Source organism: Hibiscus syriacus, unplaced genomic scaffold (genome assembly GCF_006381635.1).
Source record: "Hibiscus syriacus cultivar Baekdansim isolate YM2019G1 unplaced genomic scaffold, ASM638163v2 tig00110777_pilon, whole genome shotgun sequence".
NCBI classification, from domain to species: domain Eukaryota; kingdom Viridiplantae; phylum Streptophyta; class Magnoliopsida; order Malvales; family Malvaceae; genus Hibiscus; species Hibiscus syriacus.
The window spans coordinates 2,207,485-2,224,430 of NW_024062858.1; the positions used below are offsets into that span (position 1 = coordinate 2,207,485).

Consider the following 16,946-nt stretch of genomic DNA (forward strand, 5'->3'; position numbering starts at 1 on the left):
TACCCGAGGGGGAGTGGGTGAGTTGGTGAGGACAGTCGCCTCCTAAAAGTTTCAAGTTTTTATACATTTTATATATATTTTTGTATTTTTGATTGAAAATTTGTTTTCGCCCCTAAGAGTAATGATTTTCTAGTGATACTAAATTAGATTTATATAATATCAATCAGTGGATTTAACAATATAGTTTACGTTTACACAGAGCCAGGAGGAAATCACCCTTTATACAATAGTGGCCTAGATAGCAACGGTTGCAGCTCTTATTCGTATAACACTCAGAAATCATTAAAAACCAAACGAAAAACCAGGCAGAAAACCTCTCGTCTCTCGCCTATTTGTTCAACACTTCCTTTTAATTTTTTCCCCATCACACTTCTAAGCTAGCTATTTAGGTAATCTTACCCTTCAAATCTCTTCAAAGCGGCTGTTTCCTTGCATAGAAACCGATACGGTGGTGGCTATCTGAGTTTCATTTTGGGCGCCACCACAACCACCATCCTCTCGGCTGAAATTTCTTCTAAATACCGACCTTTGGTTTCTGGGACGAGGAATGTGAAACAAAATCCCAACATATTTGTAAATTCCAAAGCGATAATGGCAGCCTTGATTTTCTTAACATTCCCGTCCAATGTATATGTTTGTACAACGAAAGCTCCAATCATGGCTCCGGCCTTTCCTGAAGCCGCACTCAACGCATGACAAGTGGACCGCACCCTGGTAGGGAACAGCTCTGCCGGTAGCACAAAGGTTGTACTGTTGAGACCAAAGTTGGCGAAAAAGACAGTTAACCCATAAAGAAGAACAAACAGGAACTTATTATGATCCCTGAGATAATCATATTTGACACCAAGAATCAGCATGAATATGGACATCAAGAAGAATCCAACCAGTTGGATGACAAAACGACCGATCGTTTCTATGAAAAGTACGGTGAACCAGTACCCTGGAAACGTACCTAGCAAAGCAACAACGAACATGGCACGTGAGGTCTCCAAGACTTCTCTAATGGCGCTCACATCAGGAGCTTTATTGGGTAAACCCATGGCCGGGAAAATGTCCTTTTGGGTTAGGTTTAGACTGTAGAAAGCAATATCCAACAGGAACCAAGTGGTCATTGTACCTATAAGATGATAGCCATGGCGTCTGTAGAACTCATGTGATAGTAATGTGTACTGGTTCGCCGCTTTGAATTGTGAAACCTTATCTGATTCGACATCGTGTTCCATTTCAAGAACTCGACCCATATCAGCCGCCGCTTGTTTCGCATTCCCTTGAATGATTGCAGTGTAACGACCGGTTTCCGGCATCTTCATCCGCCAATACTGTTAAAAGAGCTGGTAACGAACCGAACAGGAGCACAATCCGCCATAGATAATCTGCTTCCGGTCGTGTGGAGAATACATGATCATCTTTAAAACTAGGTGCTGGATAAAGCTCAAGGAAGACAGCTGAAAGAATCATGGAAACCAAGCCGGCAAATATAATCCCCACACCTTGCATGGCGAAAACCGCCGCAATGAATGCCCCACGAGTTTTTTTTATTAGCATATTCATACATGATTGTTGCAGAAAGAGAATAGTCACCACCAATGCCAAAACCAAGCCAAAATCTAAAGAAACAAAGGGTTCCGATCACATAACCGGAGGTGGCTCCAAATGACAGGCCTGAACAAATGGCGCAAAATGCCATGAGGATGAGAGTGATCCCATACACTTTCTTGCGGCCAAGTTTTTCACCAAGCCAACCGAACACAAGCTGGCTGCTGAGAGTTCTTAATAAGGCTACATCGGTGACCAAGTTGTTAATGCTAGGGGGAGCTTTCCCGGCTTGCCGATAGTAGGATCGTAGAAGTAAAGGCGGCCCAAGAGTTTGGACACGGTTGTGATGCAAAAGAGATCGTAAGCATCTGTGAAGAAACCCATACCGGCGATCACAATAGCTTTTACATGGTACCATTGAGTCCGGGCAGTGTCGAGAGCTTCCAGCACTGCTAGATTGTTGCCTGGAGGCCATTATGTTGACTAAGCAACGAAAGGTGCATATAATAAATGCACTGAAAGCATGAAGAAAAAAAATAATAATAATAGTTGCTTTTGTTGAAAAAGTGGAGGGTATAATCACAATTTAGTCATTGTACTTTAGGGTATTCATAAGATTAGTCCTTAATCTTCAACTATAAATACCCTAGCTCATTTAGCTTCAAAACCATCCGAAAGAATTCTAGCTTTCTTCCAATACTAGAGAGAATTTAGAGAGTTTCTTGAGAGTTGTTTTCTCATTTTTATCAAGAGAGAATTATCATTGTTTTCTCCTTGGTCGATCGAGAGAAGTTGTAATTCTTATTTTCTCATAGTGAAATTCTTCTACCGTTGCTTGTGGTTTTTACCCCATATTATTTAGGGGGTTTCCACGTAAAATTTGTGTCTTCTTTATCTTCATTTTTATTTTCTCAAATTATCAGTTGCGATTTTGCTCTATCTGATAGCCGTCTTCCACAACAATTGGTATCCGAGCCAAATTTGAGTGTGTAATATCTGCTTATTGTCTTTGAGGTTGCCACCAAAAGGTGGATCCTCCAACATAAGAAAGTAAGAAGGTATTACCCATTCTTGAAGGTTCCAGAGAACTATTCACGATAGTGAAATAGTGGGAGCTATCCGTAATAGAAGCTATGTCAACAAAATTTGATATTGAAAAGTTCAATGGGAGAAATTTCTCATTGTGGAAATTGAAGATGAAGGCCATCCTGAGGAAAGACGGTTGTCTAGCATCAGTGAAAGGCCGATAGATTTCACATATGACAAGAAATGGATCGAAATGGATGGGAATGTTATGGCAAACTTTCATCTAGCATTAGCAGATGAAGTATTGTCAAGCATCAAGGAGGAGAAGACACCTAAGGAGATATGGGATCATCTCACCAAATTGTACGAGGCCATATCGTTGCACAATAAAATTTTCCTTAAGAGCAAATTGTATACTCTCTGTATGCTAGAATCTACTTCAGTGACGGAGCACTTAAACACGTTGAACACTTTATTTTCTCAGCTTACATCCTTAATATGTACAATAGGAGAACAAGAACGTGCTGAACTTCTACTTCAAAGTCTACATGATTCGTATAATCAACTCATCATCAACTTGACAAATAGTAATCTCACCAGTCGAGTCTTCGATGACGTTGCAGCTGTTGTTATACAAGAAGAAAATCGGCGCAAGAACAAGGAAGACAGACAAGTAAATCTGCAACAAGCAGAAGCGTTGACAACGATGAGAGGGAGATCAACAGAACGTGGCCAAAGTAGCAGTCACAAACATGGTAGATCGAAGTCAAGAAGCAAAAAGAATTTAAAGTGCTACAACTGTGGAAAGAAGGGTCACTTGAAGAATTATTGTTGGAGTCTAAATAAAAACTCCAATCCACAAGGCAATAACGCAAACACTTCAGATTATGGAGATGCTCTATGTTGTGAAGCGTCAACCACCGTGGAAGGCAGAAAAAAATTTGTAGATATATGGCTCATTGATTCGGGGGAGACATATCACATGACCTCAAGAAGAGAATGGTTCCATCATTATGAACCTGTCTCAGGAGGATCTGTGTATAGTTGTAATGATCATGCCTTAGAGATCATTGGCGTGGGAACCATAAAATTGAAGATGTATGATGGAACAATTAAAGTTGTTCGAGATGTGCGACACGTGAAAGGCCTGAAGAAAAATTTATTATCCTACGGATTGTTGGATAATAATGCAAGTAAGATTGAAACACGAAATAAAATCATGAAGGTGTTCTGAGGAGCACATTGAAAGGCAAAAAGATAGCTACAAACTTGTACATGTTGAAGGGAGAGACTTTCCTAGAAGCAGAAGCCTCTGTTGCCTCATGTAGTTCAGATTTTGCAATGCTATGGCATCAGAAACTTGGACACATGTCAGAACAAGGAATGAAAGTCCTTTTGGAGAAAAAGCCACTTCCAGGCTTAACAAATGTATCACTTACTTTGTGTGAGCATTGCATAACAAGTAAGCAGCACCGGTTGAAATTCAACACATCAAATTTTAGAGGCAAAAATGTTCTAGAATTGGTTCACTCTGACGTATGGCAAGAACCAGTTACATCCCTAGGTGGAGCAAAATACTTTGTCTCATTTATTGATGACTACTCCAGGAGATGTTGGGTGTACCCTATTAAGAAGAAGTCAGATGTGTTTTCAACTTTCAAAAACTTCAAAGTGCGGGTGGAACTTAATTCTGGAAATAAGATCAAGTGTTTCAGAACAGATAATGGAGAAGAATACACAAGCGAAGAATTTGACAACTTTTGTAGGAAAGAAGGCATCAAAAGACAGTTCACAGTGGCGAACACTCCTCAACAAAATGGAGTGGCAGAACGGATGAACAAAACCTTGTTAGGAAGAACAAGAGCAATGCTGAAGAATGCAGGTCTAGAAAAATCATTCTGGGCAGAAGCAGTCAATACCGCCTGTTATTTGGTGAATCGAGCTACATCAACTGCAATAGAGCTTAAGACACCAATAGAGATGTGGACTGGTAAACCAGCTGATTATTCAAACCTCCATGTATTTGGAAGTATAGTGCATGATGTACAACTCCTAAGAAATTTCAAAGTTGGATCCAAAATCCAGGAAATGCAAATTCTTGAGGTATGTTGATGGAGTCAATGGGTATCGCTTGTGGGATCCCACTACCCACAAAGTGATCATCAACAGGGATGTTATCTTTGTAGAAGATAAACTACAAAGAAAAGAAGACGATGATAATGCTGAAAAGTCAGAGACTACACAAATACATGTGGAAAAGGAGTTTGAACAAGGAGATTCTTCTGAAGCAGAACCAGAATATGATGAACAAGAACCAGAGAGTTCTAAAGTTCCAACAACTCGTCAATCAGATCGTGTGAGAATATGTAACACCCCCAACCCGTACCCGACTCGGATACGAATCCGAGGTGTCACATTGACTTTTCAAAACCTGTACCTGTACAAAATAGTGAATAATTTTAAAAACTTTTATTAAAAACAAGTGACTAAATTATATAAAAGATATTCATATGATTTTATCAAAACTAATTAGAGCATATCAAATTCAAGACTTTATTTACATGCCAACTACCATCCGTATTATAACATACATATTATACAATGTTTTTCTGATCTGATCTTTGGAAAGGAGGAACTGACCTGTCTTGCTTAACTTTTATCATTCTTTCTCTTCTTGGTACCTACGTGTGAAACAATCACATGCTAATTCGTTGACTTGGTAAGGCATATAAAACATATAATAGAAATCATAGTACATTTCATATATCAAAATACATATATGTACATATACCATCATTATTGAAATCTCTATTTATCATATGATCTTGTATTTATCATTTCTGTATATCATATAACACATTTATCATTTCACAACTAAACATACATACTATCATATAATTCATAGAACATATTCCATATCACCAAAAGCATATGCATCATATTTATTGAATTTGTTATTGTCTTTTTATTAGCCCATATACACCTGTGAGAACTTAAGGTATATGAGTACATTGAGGTTGTGCACTAATGTTATCACCACAACTCGTATAAATTCCCTCATGGGGCACCGAACATTTGTTCAGTATTCATCCCGAAGGACTATTATGTCCCGAAAGACCACTAGATACGTCCCGAAGGACCACTGGATACGTCTCGAAGGACCACTATGTCACGAAGGACCACTGTATTGTCCCGAAGGACTACTTCTTAGGAACCACATACATAATACCATGGCTCCAATAAGTGTATTGAATTACCACATATAAGTTCCACATAATTACATATATGTCCCGAAGGACCACGTAGAACCCTCGACTCCTGGCATGCCAACTATACCACTAGCTCTCATATCATATAACATGGGCATTATCATTTATACATTTAATATCACTTGTTCTTTCTCTTATGTCCCATACCATATGTATGTGTAACCATATATTTCATATCATATCACATGTATCACAAGTGCATATATTCGCGTAGATCATTTCATATGACTTATATCATTTCTCATTTGTTCATGTAAACTCTCATGTCATATCTTGTTCACATATGTTCATATATACATCACATAGCACATAGTATAACATATAAACTTATACAAATATCCATATACATACTTTCATATACTTCGAATAAAAATGCCCTATAACTTCTCACAGTTTTACCTAATCACTTATTTCACATTAATTATATTCTAGTTTCATATATTAATTAATTCAATTTCACGTAGCTTGTTACCTATATAAATATTTTCTCATAACTTATCATCACATAGTTCCCATAACATTTTCCTATAGCTTCATAAATCTTTTTACCATATGACTCATATATTATATGTTCATTTCAGCTAATAAATCCTCTTCGTATAACTTATTTTACATGTTCATATAATCACTTTTATCAATGTCTCCTCATTTATATATTATTCTTATATTGTCATATAAATAAATGTTATTTAACTTATCTCACTTTTCATCTAATCTCATAAGTTGGTTATACAAATTCCTATATATATATATATATGTCTAACTCATGTAATTTATATCCTTTCTCTTGTTATCATATAAATCATTGCTATTTTACATAGTTCGTGATCCTATAGTTACTTATAATAGCATGTGTCTATCTTATCTCATATCATATAGTTCTTTAACTTATGTCTTAAATCACATATTTATATTACATAACGTATATAATTATATCCACTACTTAAACCAGTTCACATAACTCATCACACTAACATTTATTCACTCAATTCATGTAACAGATGGAATACATATAACATATGTACCCATTTTCATGTACTCATGCAAACATAATAATCACAATTCAAATAATATTTTAGAAGTCCCTTCTTACTATAGTAACTCCATCACTGGCTCATCGCAAGCCAATGTTTATTTGATACATAAGTACAATTTAAATTGCACTCACCTTAGCCTTGCTTTGATTCGATTCTAATCCTTCAATTGTTCTGGAATGAGATTACGCTCTAAATCTACATAGTAATACATTGATACTTATCACCATACGAATTGATATATTTCAAACTATAAATCCTTAGGCTAAAAGAAAGCTATTTCCATCTCTTATTGAAGGTATGCATCGATGCACTACACCATGTATCGATGCATCCCTTGATGGGTGCATCGATGCACTCCTTATGCATCAATGTACCTTCAACAAATTCTGGGATTTAACCTTGATGCATCGATACACATTGAATGTGCATCGATGCACTCTGCCCAGAATCCTCTTTTTGAACCCCAAAAATTCATCCATTTTAGCTTAAATCCTTCATGTTTCATCCCCTTTTTCATTCTTAACTCCAGTACACATACTTAAACCAATCTATACTCATTTATTTCATCTTAAACCTCAAAATCCTATCCTTCATATGTAATTCAAGAATTACATAAATTTTGCAACATGTTTTAATTCCACTTCTAACACTTCATATGTCTTAACTAGATTGATGACAAGCCAAATTTAACTTTCAATTCTTATTATAAACTCTATTTCATGATTTCACTCAAGAACTCCAAATCTTTAATCTTCTCTAACTCATTTATCCTTTGATTTTAAGATAACTTAAGCTTTCCTTAAGTTATCATCTAATGATCACAACTCAATCTTAAATTTAACTAGAAACTCAACAATCAGAAAACTTACCTTTGCTTTGGTTCACACGCACAAGGAAGAAAGAAGAAGAAGAGAACTCTGGAAGCCTTTGGTGTTCTCTCATTTTCAACCCACATGTACTCATATATATCATTTCTTTAACTAATTTTCCTTGTAAATGACTCTTTTTCCCTTCTATTCCTTCTTCTTTTCAATTCAATCCTACATAATCATTTAAATATAAATCTTTATACTATTCATTCATTCTATTTTAATCCCCAAAATCTAAAATTTTCCAATTTAGTCACTAACCCGGTATTGAGGCTGTTACAACTCTCCCCTCCTTATAAGAAAATTCGTCCTCGAATTTTCACTGCACATCTTGATAAGAACATATCTTCTCATGTTCTCCTAATGCTTCCCTTACTTAATACTTCTTGTCCTTGTTAGAAAACTTACTTTTCAATCCTTTAATTTCTCAATCACTTTTTTATACATTATATCATGTCACTTATCATGTAAACAGTAACATCTATATCATCACTCAACATTATAAATCCATCTCTAACTACCTTATAATAGTAACCAACCTCTTATTCCATCATCACTTGACCAATAACACAACTTTGTATCTTCTTTAAATGTGATTAAACATAGACTTTACAAATTCAAACAATCTTTTCACATCATCCTACACACTTTTATTTACTTCTATATCGAGCTTATCATCTACACTTCCATATAACCTTTATCACATCTGATCATTTATACTTCATCCTTTCATTTCTTTATCCATTTATCCTTTATAATCAAGATCTTCTTATATACAAATCATATCTTTATCACCTCTTCATAATGTTAATAATCAACTTCACTTATACAGAACCTCATAGTTTACCATTTCTTGCACTTGTATTTTCCTTCCTCAAAGCTCCCTTTAAAACTTGTAAATACTTTTCTCTTTGCTTTTATCATATCTATATAATCCAAATATACAACCAAATTCAAATTCATCATACTTGATGAACTTAACCGTATATCCTTTCCAAATCTTACAACTATATCACCTTTACTATTACAGTTAATAAATATCAACTGTTCAATATAGGGCACAAGCCCTAATTATCCAATCATATATCTTCCGACCTTTCATCATTTCTTAATCCTTATCTGTACTTTAATACACATGATCTTGTCATATTACTTTATACTTCCTTTTCAATCCTTACTTTCCCTCAAACATAAGAATCGTTATTTCCTTCACTATATCACATTCATATGATCAACACATTTTTCATCATGTAATTTTGTTAGCCAATGCTAACTCTTTCTTCTAGAGTACAAACCCTTATTATATCCACACTCTTGCTTATACACAATACTATCCCTTTGTTTAAAATTTATAACTCTGATTTCATTCATCTTATAAATGTATCACTGATGCACTTATTCTCGAACTATTCTACAAACAATAACCATGTCATTTGATCTTTTAACGTTCTCAGGGTGACATTTGTCCATCGTATTCTAACTTACCCAATTAATAACGAAACTACTCAATTTAATTTTCTCCACTTTGAAGAAATGAACATTTTCTAACATTATCTTAATCATTTATCCAAAGGTCTGTAACAATAGAATCTTTCTCAAATTCACCCTTGAACTCGGGTGCTCTTAACCTTTTTAACTATTTCGATACATTCTTTCTATGAGTTAACGAAGTATACAATTGAAAACACATTAGAACATTCTTCAACATGATAAATACATTTCCAAATTTTATACAGGCATTTCCTGAGGTGTTCGCTCTTCTCCCTGCCTGGCCAGGACAGGTGAATGCTATTACCTTAAGGTCTATCGCCTTGTACTTCACTTTGGAAGTTCTCATATATTCATGTGCCCATATCATTTCTTCTATCGCATATCACGTGTGCATATGATCATCCAATTCATATCATATAACATATTTCATTTGCATATGTTAACATATCATCTATCATATCATATAAACATATATATCTAATAAATCATTATCAGGTATTCACTTATCTTATATAGCATAAAACAAAATTGAACTCTATTAACAAGACAACACACTCCTTACCCTATCAGATTAGAAAATTTTTCACTTAGTGTTGGCATGTATATTTTTAAAACACTTTTGACTTCGTTTTTAGCTTAGAATCGGCTAAACCGTAGCTCTGATACTATTAAATATAACACCCCCAACCCGTACCCGACTCGGATACGAATCCGAGGTGTCACATTGACTTTTCAAAACCTGTACCTGTACAAAATAGTGAATAATTTTAAAAACTTTTATTAAAAACAACTGACTAAATTATATAAAAGATATTCATATGATTTTATCAAAACTAATTAGAGCATATCAAATTCAAGATTTTATTTACATGCCAACTACCATCCGTATTATAACATACATATTATACAATGTTTTTTTGATCTGATCTTTGGAAAGGAGGAACTGACCTGTCTTGCTTAACTTTTATCATTCTTCCTCTTCTTGGTACCTACGTGTGAAACAATCACACGCTAAGTCGTTGACTTAGTGAGGCATATAAAACATATAATAGAAATTATAGTACATTTCATATATCAAAATACATACATGTACATATACCATCATTATCGAAATCTCTACTTATCATATGATCTTGTATTTATCATTTTTGTATATCATATAACACATTTATCATTTCATAACTAAACATACATACTATCATATAATTCATAGAACATATTTCATATCACCAAAAGCATATGCATCATATGTATTGAATTTGTTATTATCTTTTTATTAGCCCATATACACCTGTGAGAACATAAGGTATGTGAGTACATTGAGGTTGTACACTAATGCTGTCACCGCAGCTCGTATAAATTCCCTCATGGGGCACCGAACATTTGTTCAGTATTCGTCCCGAAGGACTATTATGTCCCGAAGGACCACTAGATACGTCCCGAAGGACCACTGAATACTTCCTGAAGGACCACTATGTCCCGAAGAACCACTGTATTGTCCCGAATGACTACTCCTTAAACCACATACATAATACCATGGCTCCAATAAGTGTACCGAAGTACCACATATAAGTTCCACATAATTACATATATGTCTCGAATGACCACGTAGAACCCTCGACTCCTGGCATACCAACTATACCACTAGCTCTCATATCATATAACATGGGCATTATCATTTATACTTTTCATATCACTTGTTCTTTCTATCTGTCACATACCATATGTATGTGTAACCATATATTTCATATCATATCACATGTATCACAAGTGCATATATTCACATAGATCATTTCATATGACTTATATCATTTCTCATTTGTTCATGTAAACTCACATGTCATATCTTGTTCACATATGTTCATATATACATCACATAGCACATAGTATAACATATAAACTTATACAAGTATCCATATACATACTTTCATATACTTCGAATAACAATGCCCTATAACTTCTCACATTTTTACCTAATCACTTATTTCACATTAATTATATTCTAGTTTCATATATTAATTAATTCAATTTCACGTAGCTTGTTACCTATATAAATATTTTCTCATAACTTATCATCACATAGTTCCCATAACATTTTCCTATAGCTTCATAAATCTCTTTACCATATGACTCATATATTATATGTTCATTTCAGCTAATAAATCCTCTCCGTATAACTTATTTTACATGTTCATATAATCACTTCTATCAATGTCTCCTCATTTATATATTATTCTTATATTGTCCTATAAATCAATGTTATTTAACTTATCTCACTTTTCATCTAATCTCATAAGTTGGTTATACAAATATATATATATATATATATATATATATATATATATATATATATATATATATATATATATATATATATATATATATGTCTAACTCATGTAATTTATATCCTTTCTCTTGTTATCATATAAATCATTGCTATTTTACATAGTTCGTGATCCTATAGTTACTTATAATAGCATGTGTCTATCTTATCTCATATCATATAGTTCTTTAACTTATGTCTTAAATCACATATTTATATTAAGTAACGTATATAATTACATCCACTACTTAAACCAGTTCACATAACTCATCACACTAACATTTATTCACTCAATTCATGTAACAGATGCAATACATATAACATATGTACCCATTTTCATATACTCATGCAAACATAATAATCACAATTCAAATAATATTTTAGAAGTCCCTTCTTACTATAGTAACTCCATCACTGGCTCATCGTAAGCCAATGTTTATTTGATACATAAGTACAATTTAAATTGCACTCACCTTAGCCTTGCTTTGATTCGATTCTAATCCTTCAATTGTTCTGGAATGAGATTACACTCTAAATCTACATAGTAATACATTGATACTTATCATCATACGAATTGATATATTTCAAACTATAAATCCTTAGGCTAAAAGAAAGCTATTTCTATCTCGTATTGAAGGTATGCATCGATGCACTACACCATGTATCGATGCATCCCTTGACGGGTGCATCGATGCATTACCCATGCATCGGTGCATAAATCATATTCGATGTTTGTATTTTAAGCAGATGCATCGATGCATAAATGGCATTCGATGTTCAATTAATTTAAAAGAGTGCATCGATGCACTCCTTATGCATCGATGCACCTTCAACAAATTATGGGATTTAACCTTGATGCATCGATGCACATTGAATGTGCATCGATGCACTCTGCCCAGAATCCTCTTTTTGAACCCGAAAATTCATCCATTTTAGCTTAAATCCTTCATGTTTCATCCCTTTTTACATTCTTAACTCCATTACACATACTTAAACCAATCTATACTCATTTATTTTATCTTAAACCTCAAAATCCCATCATTCATATGTAATTCAAGAATTACATCAATTTTGCAACATGTTTTAATTCCACTTCTAACACTTCATATGTCTTAACTAGATTGATGACAAGTCAAATTTAACTTTCAATTCTTATTATAAACTCTATTTCAAGAGTTCACTCAAGAACTCCAAATCTTTAATCTTCTCTAACTCCTTTATCCTTTGATTTTAAGATAACTTAAGCTTTCCTTAAGCTTAGTTATCATCTAATGATCACAACTCAATCTTAAATTTAACTAGAAACTCAACAATTAGAAAACTTACATTTGTTTTGGTTCACACGCACAAGGAAGAAAGAAAAAGAAGAGAACTCTGGAAGCCTTTGGTGTTCTCTCCTTTTCAACCCACGTGTACTCATATATATCCTTTCTTTAACTAATTTTCCTTGTAAATGACTCTTTTTGCCTTCTATTCCTTCTTCTTTTCAATTCAATTATACACAATCGTTTAAATATAAATCTTTGTACCATTCATTCATTCTATTTTAATCCCCAAAATCTAAAACTTTCCAATTTAGTCACTAACTCGGTACTGAGGCTATTACAGAATACGTCCCAATTGACACTCAGATTATGTTATAGAAGGTAATATTTCATACTGCCTTTTAACAGAGGACGGTGAGCCATCAACATACCTGGAGGCAATAAACAACTCAGATGCTTCACTATGGATGATGACAATGCAAGAAGAATTTGATGCTCTTCATAAAAATAATACATGGGACTTTGTGCCACTACCACAAGGAAGGAAGCCAATTGGTTACAAATGGGTCTTCAAAATCAAGCGAAATGATGACGATCAAGTTGAGAGGTATCGTGCAAGACTGGTGGTCAAAGGATATGCTTAAAAAGAAGGTATTGATTTTAATGAAATATTTTCTCATGTGGTTCGACTAACAACGGTTCGAGTAGTTTTGGCAATGTGTGCTACATTAAACCTACATCTAGAGCAACTAGATGTTAAAACAGCTTTTCTTCATGGAAATCTTGAAGAAGAGATTTACATGCTCCAGCCTGAAGGTTTTGAAGAAAAAGAAGAAGAACTTGGTTTGCAGGTTGAATAAATCTCTTTACGGTCTAAAGCAGGCGCCAAGGTGTTGATATAAGAGATTTGATTCCTTCATTATGTGTCTTGGATACAACAGACTTAATACAGACCCTTGTACTTATTTCAAGAGGTATGGTGATAACGATTTTGATATATTACTGTTGTATGTGGATGACATATTGGTTGTATGACCCAACAAAGATCATATTGAAGAATTGAAGGCACAATTGGCTAGGGAATTTGAAATGAAGGATTTGGGATCAGTAAACAAGATTCTGGGGATGCAAATTCACCGAGACAGAAGTAATAGGAAGATTTGTCTTTCACAAAAGAATTACTCAACATGCAAGATTGTAAGCCAATTCTACCCTTCTTCCTATTAACTTCAAATTATCCTCCAGTATGAGTCCTAGCAGTGAAGAAGAGAGGATGGAGATGTCTTGAGTACCGTATGCATCAGTAGTGAGAAGTTTAATGTTCGCTATGATATGCACAAGACCAGACATTGCACAAGCAGTGAGATTGGTTAGTCGGTACATGGCGAATCCAGACAAAGAGTATTGGAATACAGTAAAGAGGATACTGAGATACATCAAAGGGACCTCAAATATTGCATTATGTTACGGAAGATCAAATTTACTAATCAATGGTTATGTAGATTATGACTATGCAGGAGATTTGGATAAAAGCAAATCTACTAGAGGATATGTGTTCAAAGTTGCTGGTGGAGCTGTAAGCTGGGTTTCAAAATTGCAATCAGTTGTGGCTACATCCACAACAGAAGCAGAATATGTACCAGCTATACAAGTCAGTAAAGAAGCAATTTGGTTGAAGATGCTATTGGAGGAGCTTGGGCACAATCAAGAGTATGTATCTCTGTTTTGTGACAGTCAAAGCGCCTTGTATCTAGCAAGGAATCCAACATTTCATTCAAGGACAAAACATATACGAGTTCAGTACCATTTTATTCGTGAAAAGGTGGAAGAAAGGACGATGGATATGCAGAAGATCCATACCAAAGACAACATAGCAGATTTCATGACGAAAGTGATCAACGCTGATAAATTTACTTGGTGTTGATCCTCTTGTGGCCTGTTAGAGACGTAAGCAAAATGAAGATACAAGGTAGAAAGAATGGTGTGAAGATATGATTGTTCCAATCAAATCTTCAAGTGAGAGATTGTTGACTAAGCACCGAAAGGTGCATATAATAAATGCACCGAAAGCATGAAGAAAATAATAATAATAATAGTTGCTTTTGTTGACAAAGTGAGGTTATAATCATAATTTAGTCATTGTACTTTAGGGTATTTATAAGATTAGTCCTTAAGCTTCAACTATAAATACCCTAGCTCATTTAGCTTCAAAACCATCCCAAAACATTCTAGCTTTCTTCCAATACTAGAGAGAATTTAGAGAGTTTCTTGAGAGTTGTTTTCTCCTTTTTATCAAGAGAGAATTATCTTTGTTTTCTCCTTGATCGATCGAGAGAAGTTGTCATTCATATTTTCTCATAGTGAAATTCTTCTAGTGTTGCCCGTGATTTTTACCCTATATTATTTAGGGATTTTCCACGTAAAATTTGTGTATTCTTTATCTTCATTTTTATTTTCTCCAATTATCAGCTGCGATTTTGCTCTATCCGATAGCCGTCTTGCGCAACACATTATGTTGATCTAATTGATTGATGATTCTGTTGGCTCGTTTTTCTTTTATAGGAAAATGTGATATTTAAGGAATAATAAAACAACAACGCTAGCAACGTTGATGTCAAGGCTATGGTGTTTGAACAAGAAATCCATGGAATATCATGGATATTCTACAAGCTTACAAGAAACAGCGACCTTAAAATCACTTTGAATCTCTTCCTTTGAGCTTGATTCGTAATTACACACTTTCTCTCATGCATTCCTACATCAATAAGTAAACTTTATTTTGGTTTCTTGGGTAGTATGTAATTTCATAACTTGCTGCACCTTGGAAAAAAGAAATAAAATATTGTTATGGAATAATTTGGGTTGCCATGGCAGTAGACGGTTAACTCTTTCTGATCATTTGAATGAAAAATCATATACGATTATTTTTGAGAGAATGATGAGCTAAAAATCGTGAGTAATATGAAGTTTAAAGAGAGAGAATATCATTTTCTCAGTCTTGAATGAGGATTTATATATTAACTCTTTGGGTTGGTGTCAAGAGTAAGATCATTATGACTATCCCAAAATTGACCAGGCAAATGGACATGATCACCAGACAGTAACAGATAACATGAGCCTATAAGAGATCATAATCTTCAAAGACTTATATCTTTTAATCAACGGAAAAATTCTTCCGAAGACTTCAATAGACGAAAGGTGACGATAAAAACATGATTTACAGAAAAAAAATTCGGAGGAAATACAATACTTGTCATCTAAATATAATAATCACAAATTAATTTGAATTAGTAGCAGTATGTTATAATATTTCATAATTGTTTTTATGTCGATGATGAAGCGGTGTATACTATGTGGAATATCTTTGTAATTTGCAGTATGCTAGTGAAGACGGAAGACATTCATGAGAGTAACAGCTATTGCAGGTATCATCTTTTAAGTTAGTGTGTATTCTAAACTTTGGGTGCCTTCCATTGGTTTATTACTATTATTCTGAAATCACACAAGCTCTTTGGACTAATATGTCTCTAATCGATGGTGGAAGGATATCCAAGTTTGATGTCCTTGGCTTAACAGTTGGCCTCGACAAAATTTTATCAAGGTATTTGCGACTTCATTTTGCTCCCCTGACACATGATGAATCTTTATTTCAGCAATTATTTTCTCTCAATATGTTGATTAAATCTATTATAACATCACCACATAAAACGTTTGATATATCAGGAGTAACCTGGATTGCTTTATTGTTGTCCATGTCAATTATAATCTTCTTAAGATTTAATCTCCCGCTATGTTTTAGTGCCTCGTGGAGTGCTCAAATTCCGTAAAATTTATCAACCAATTTCGATGCTTTTAGAGAAATCAAAGAACCGGTACTCTTCATTGTCTTGAAACATTCCTCATACCGCTGCATTGACGTAACTATACGGTATTGTTTTTATTTACGATCGTTTATTTATAGTTACCCTTACTATATCTCGAAGCTAATCCGTCTCATAAAGTATATTTTAAATGTTGTACAGTGAACACAACTTGTATTTCCACAAATCTAGATGACCGATTACACAAATGTTCCTCGTGGAGCGTTATTTTGTTGAGTTCTCCGACTATTAGATGTTGCAAAATAGTTT

The 16,946-nt window shown here is 34.3% G+C and overlaps 1 pseudogene; it reads right to left on the minus strand.

Annotated features, from left to right (window-relative positions):
- Positions 1 to 402: 402 nt before the first annotated feature.
- On the minus strand, positions 403 to 16,729 carry LOC120140009 (annotated as a pseudogene).
- Positions 16,730 to 16,946: the final 217 nt, after the last annotated feature.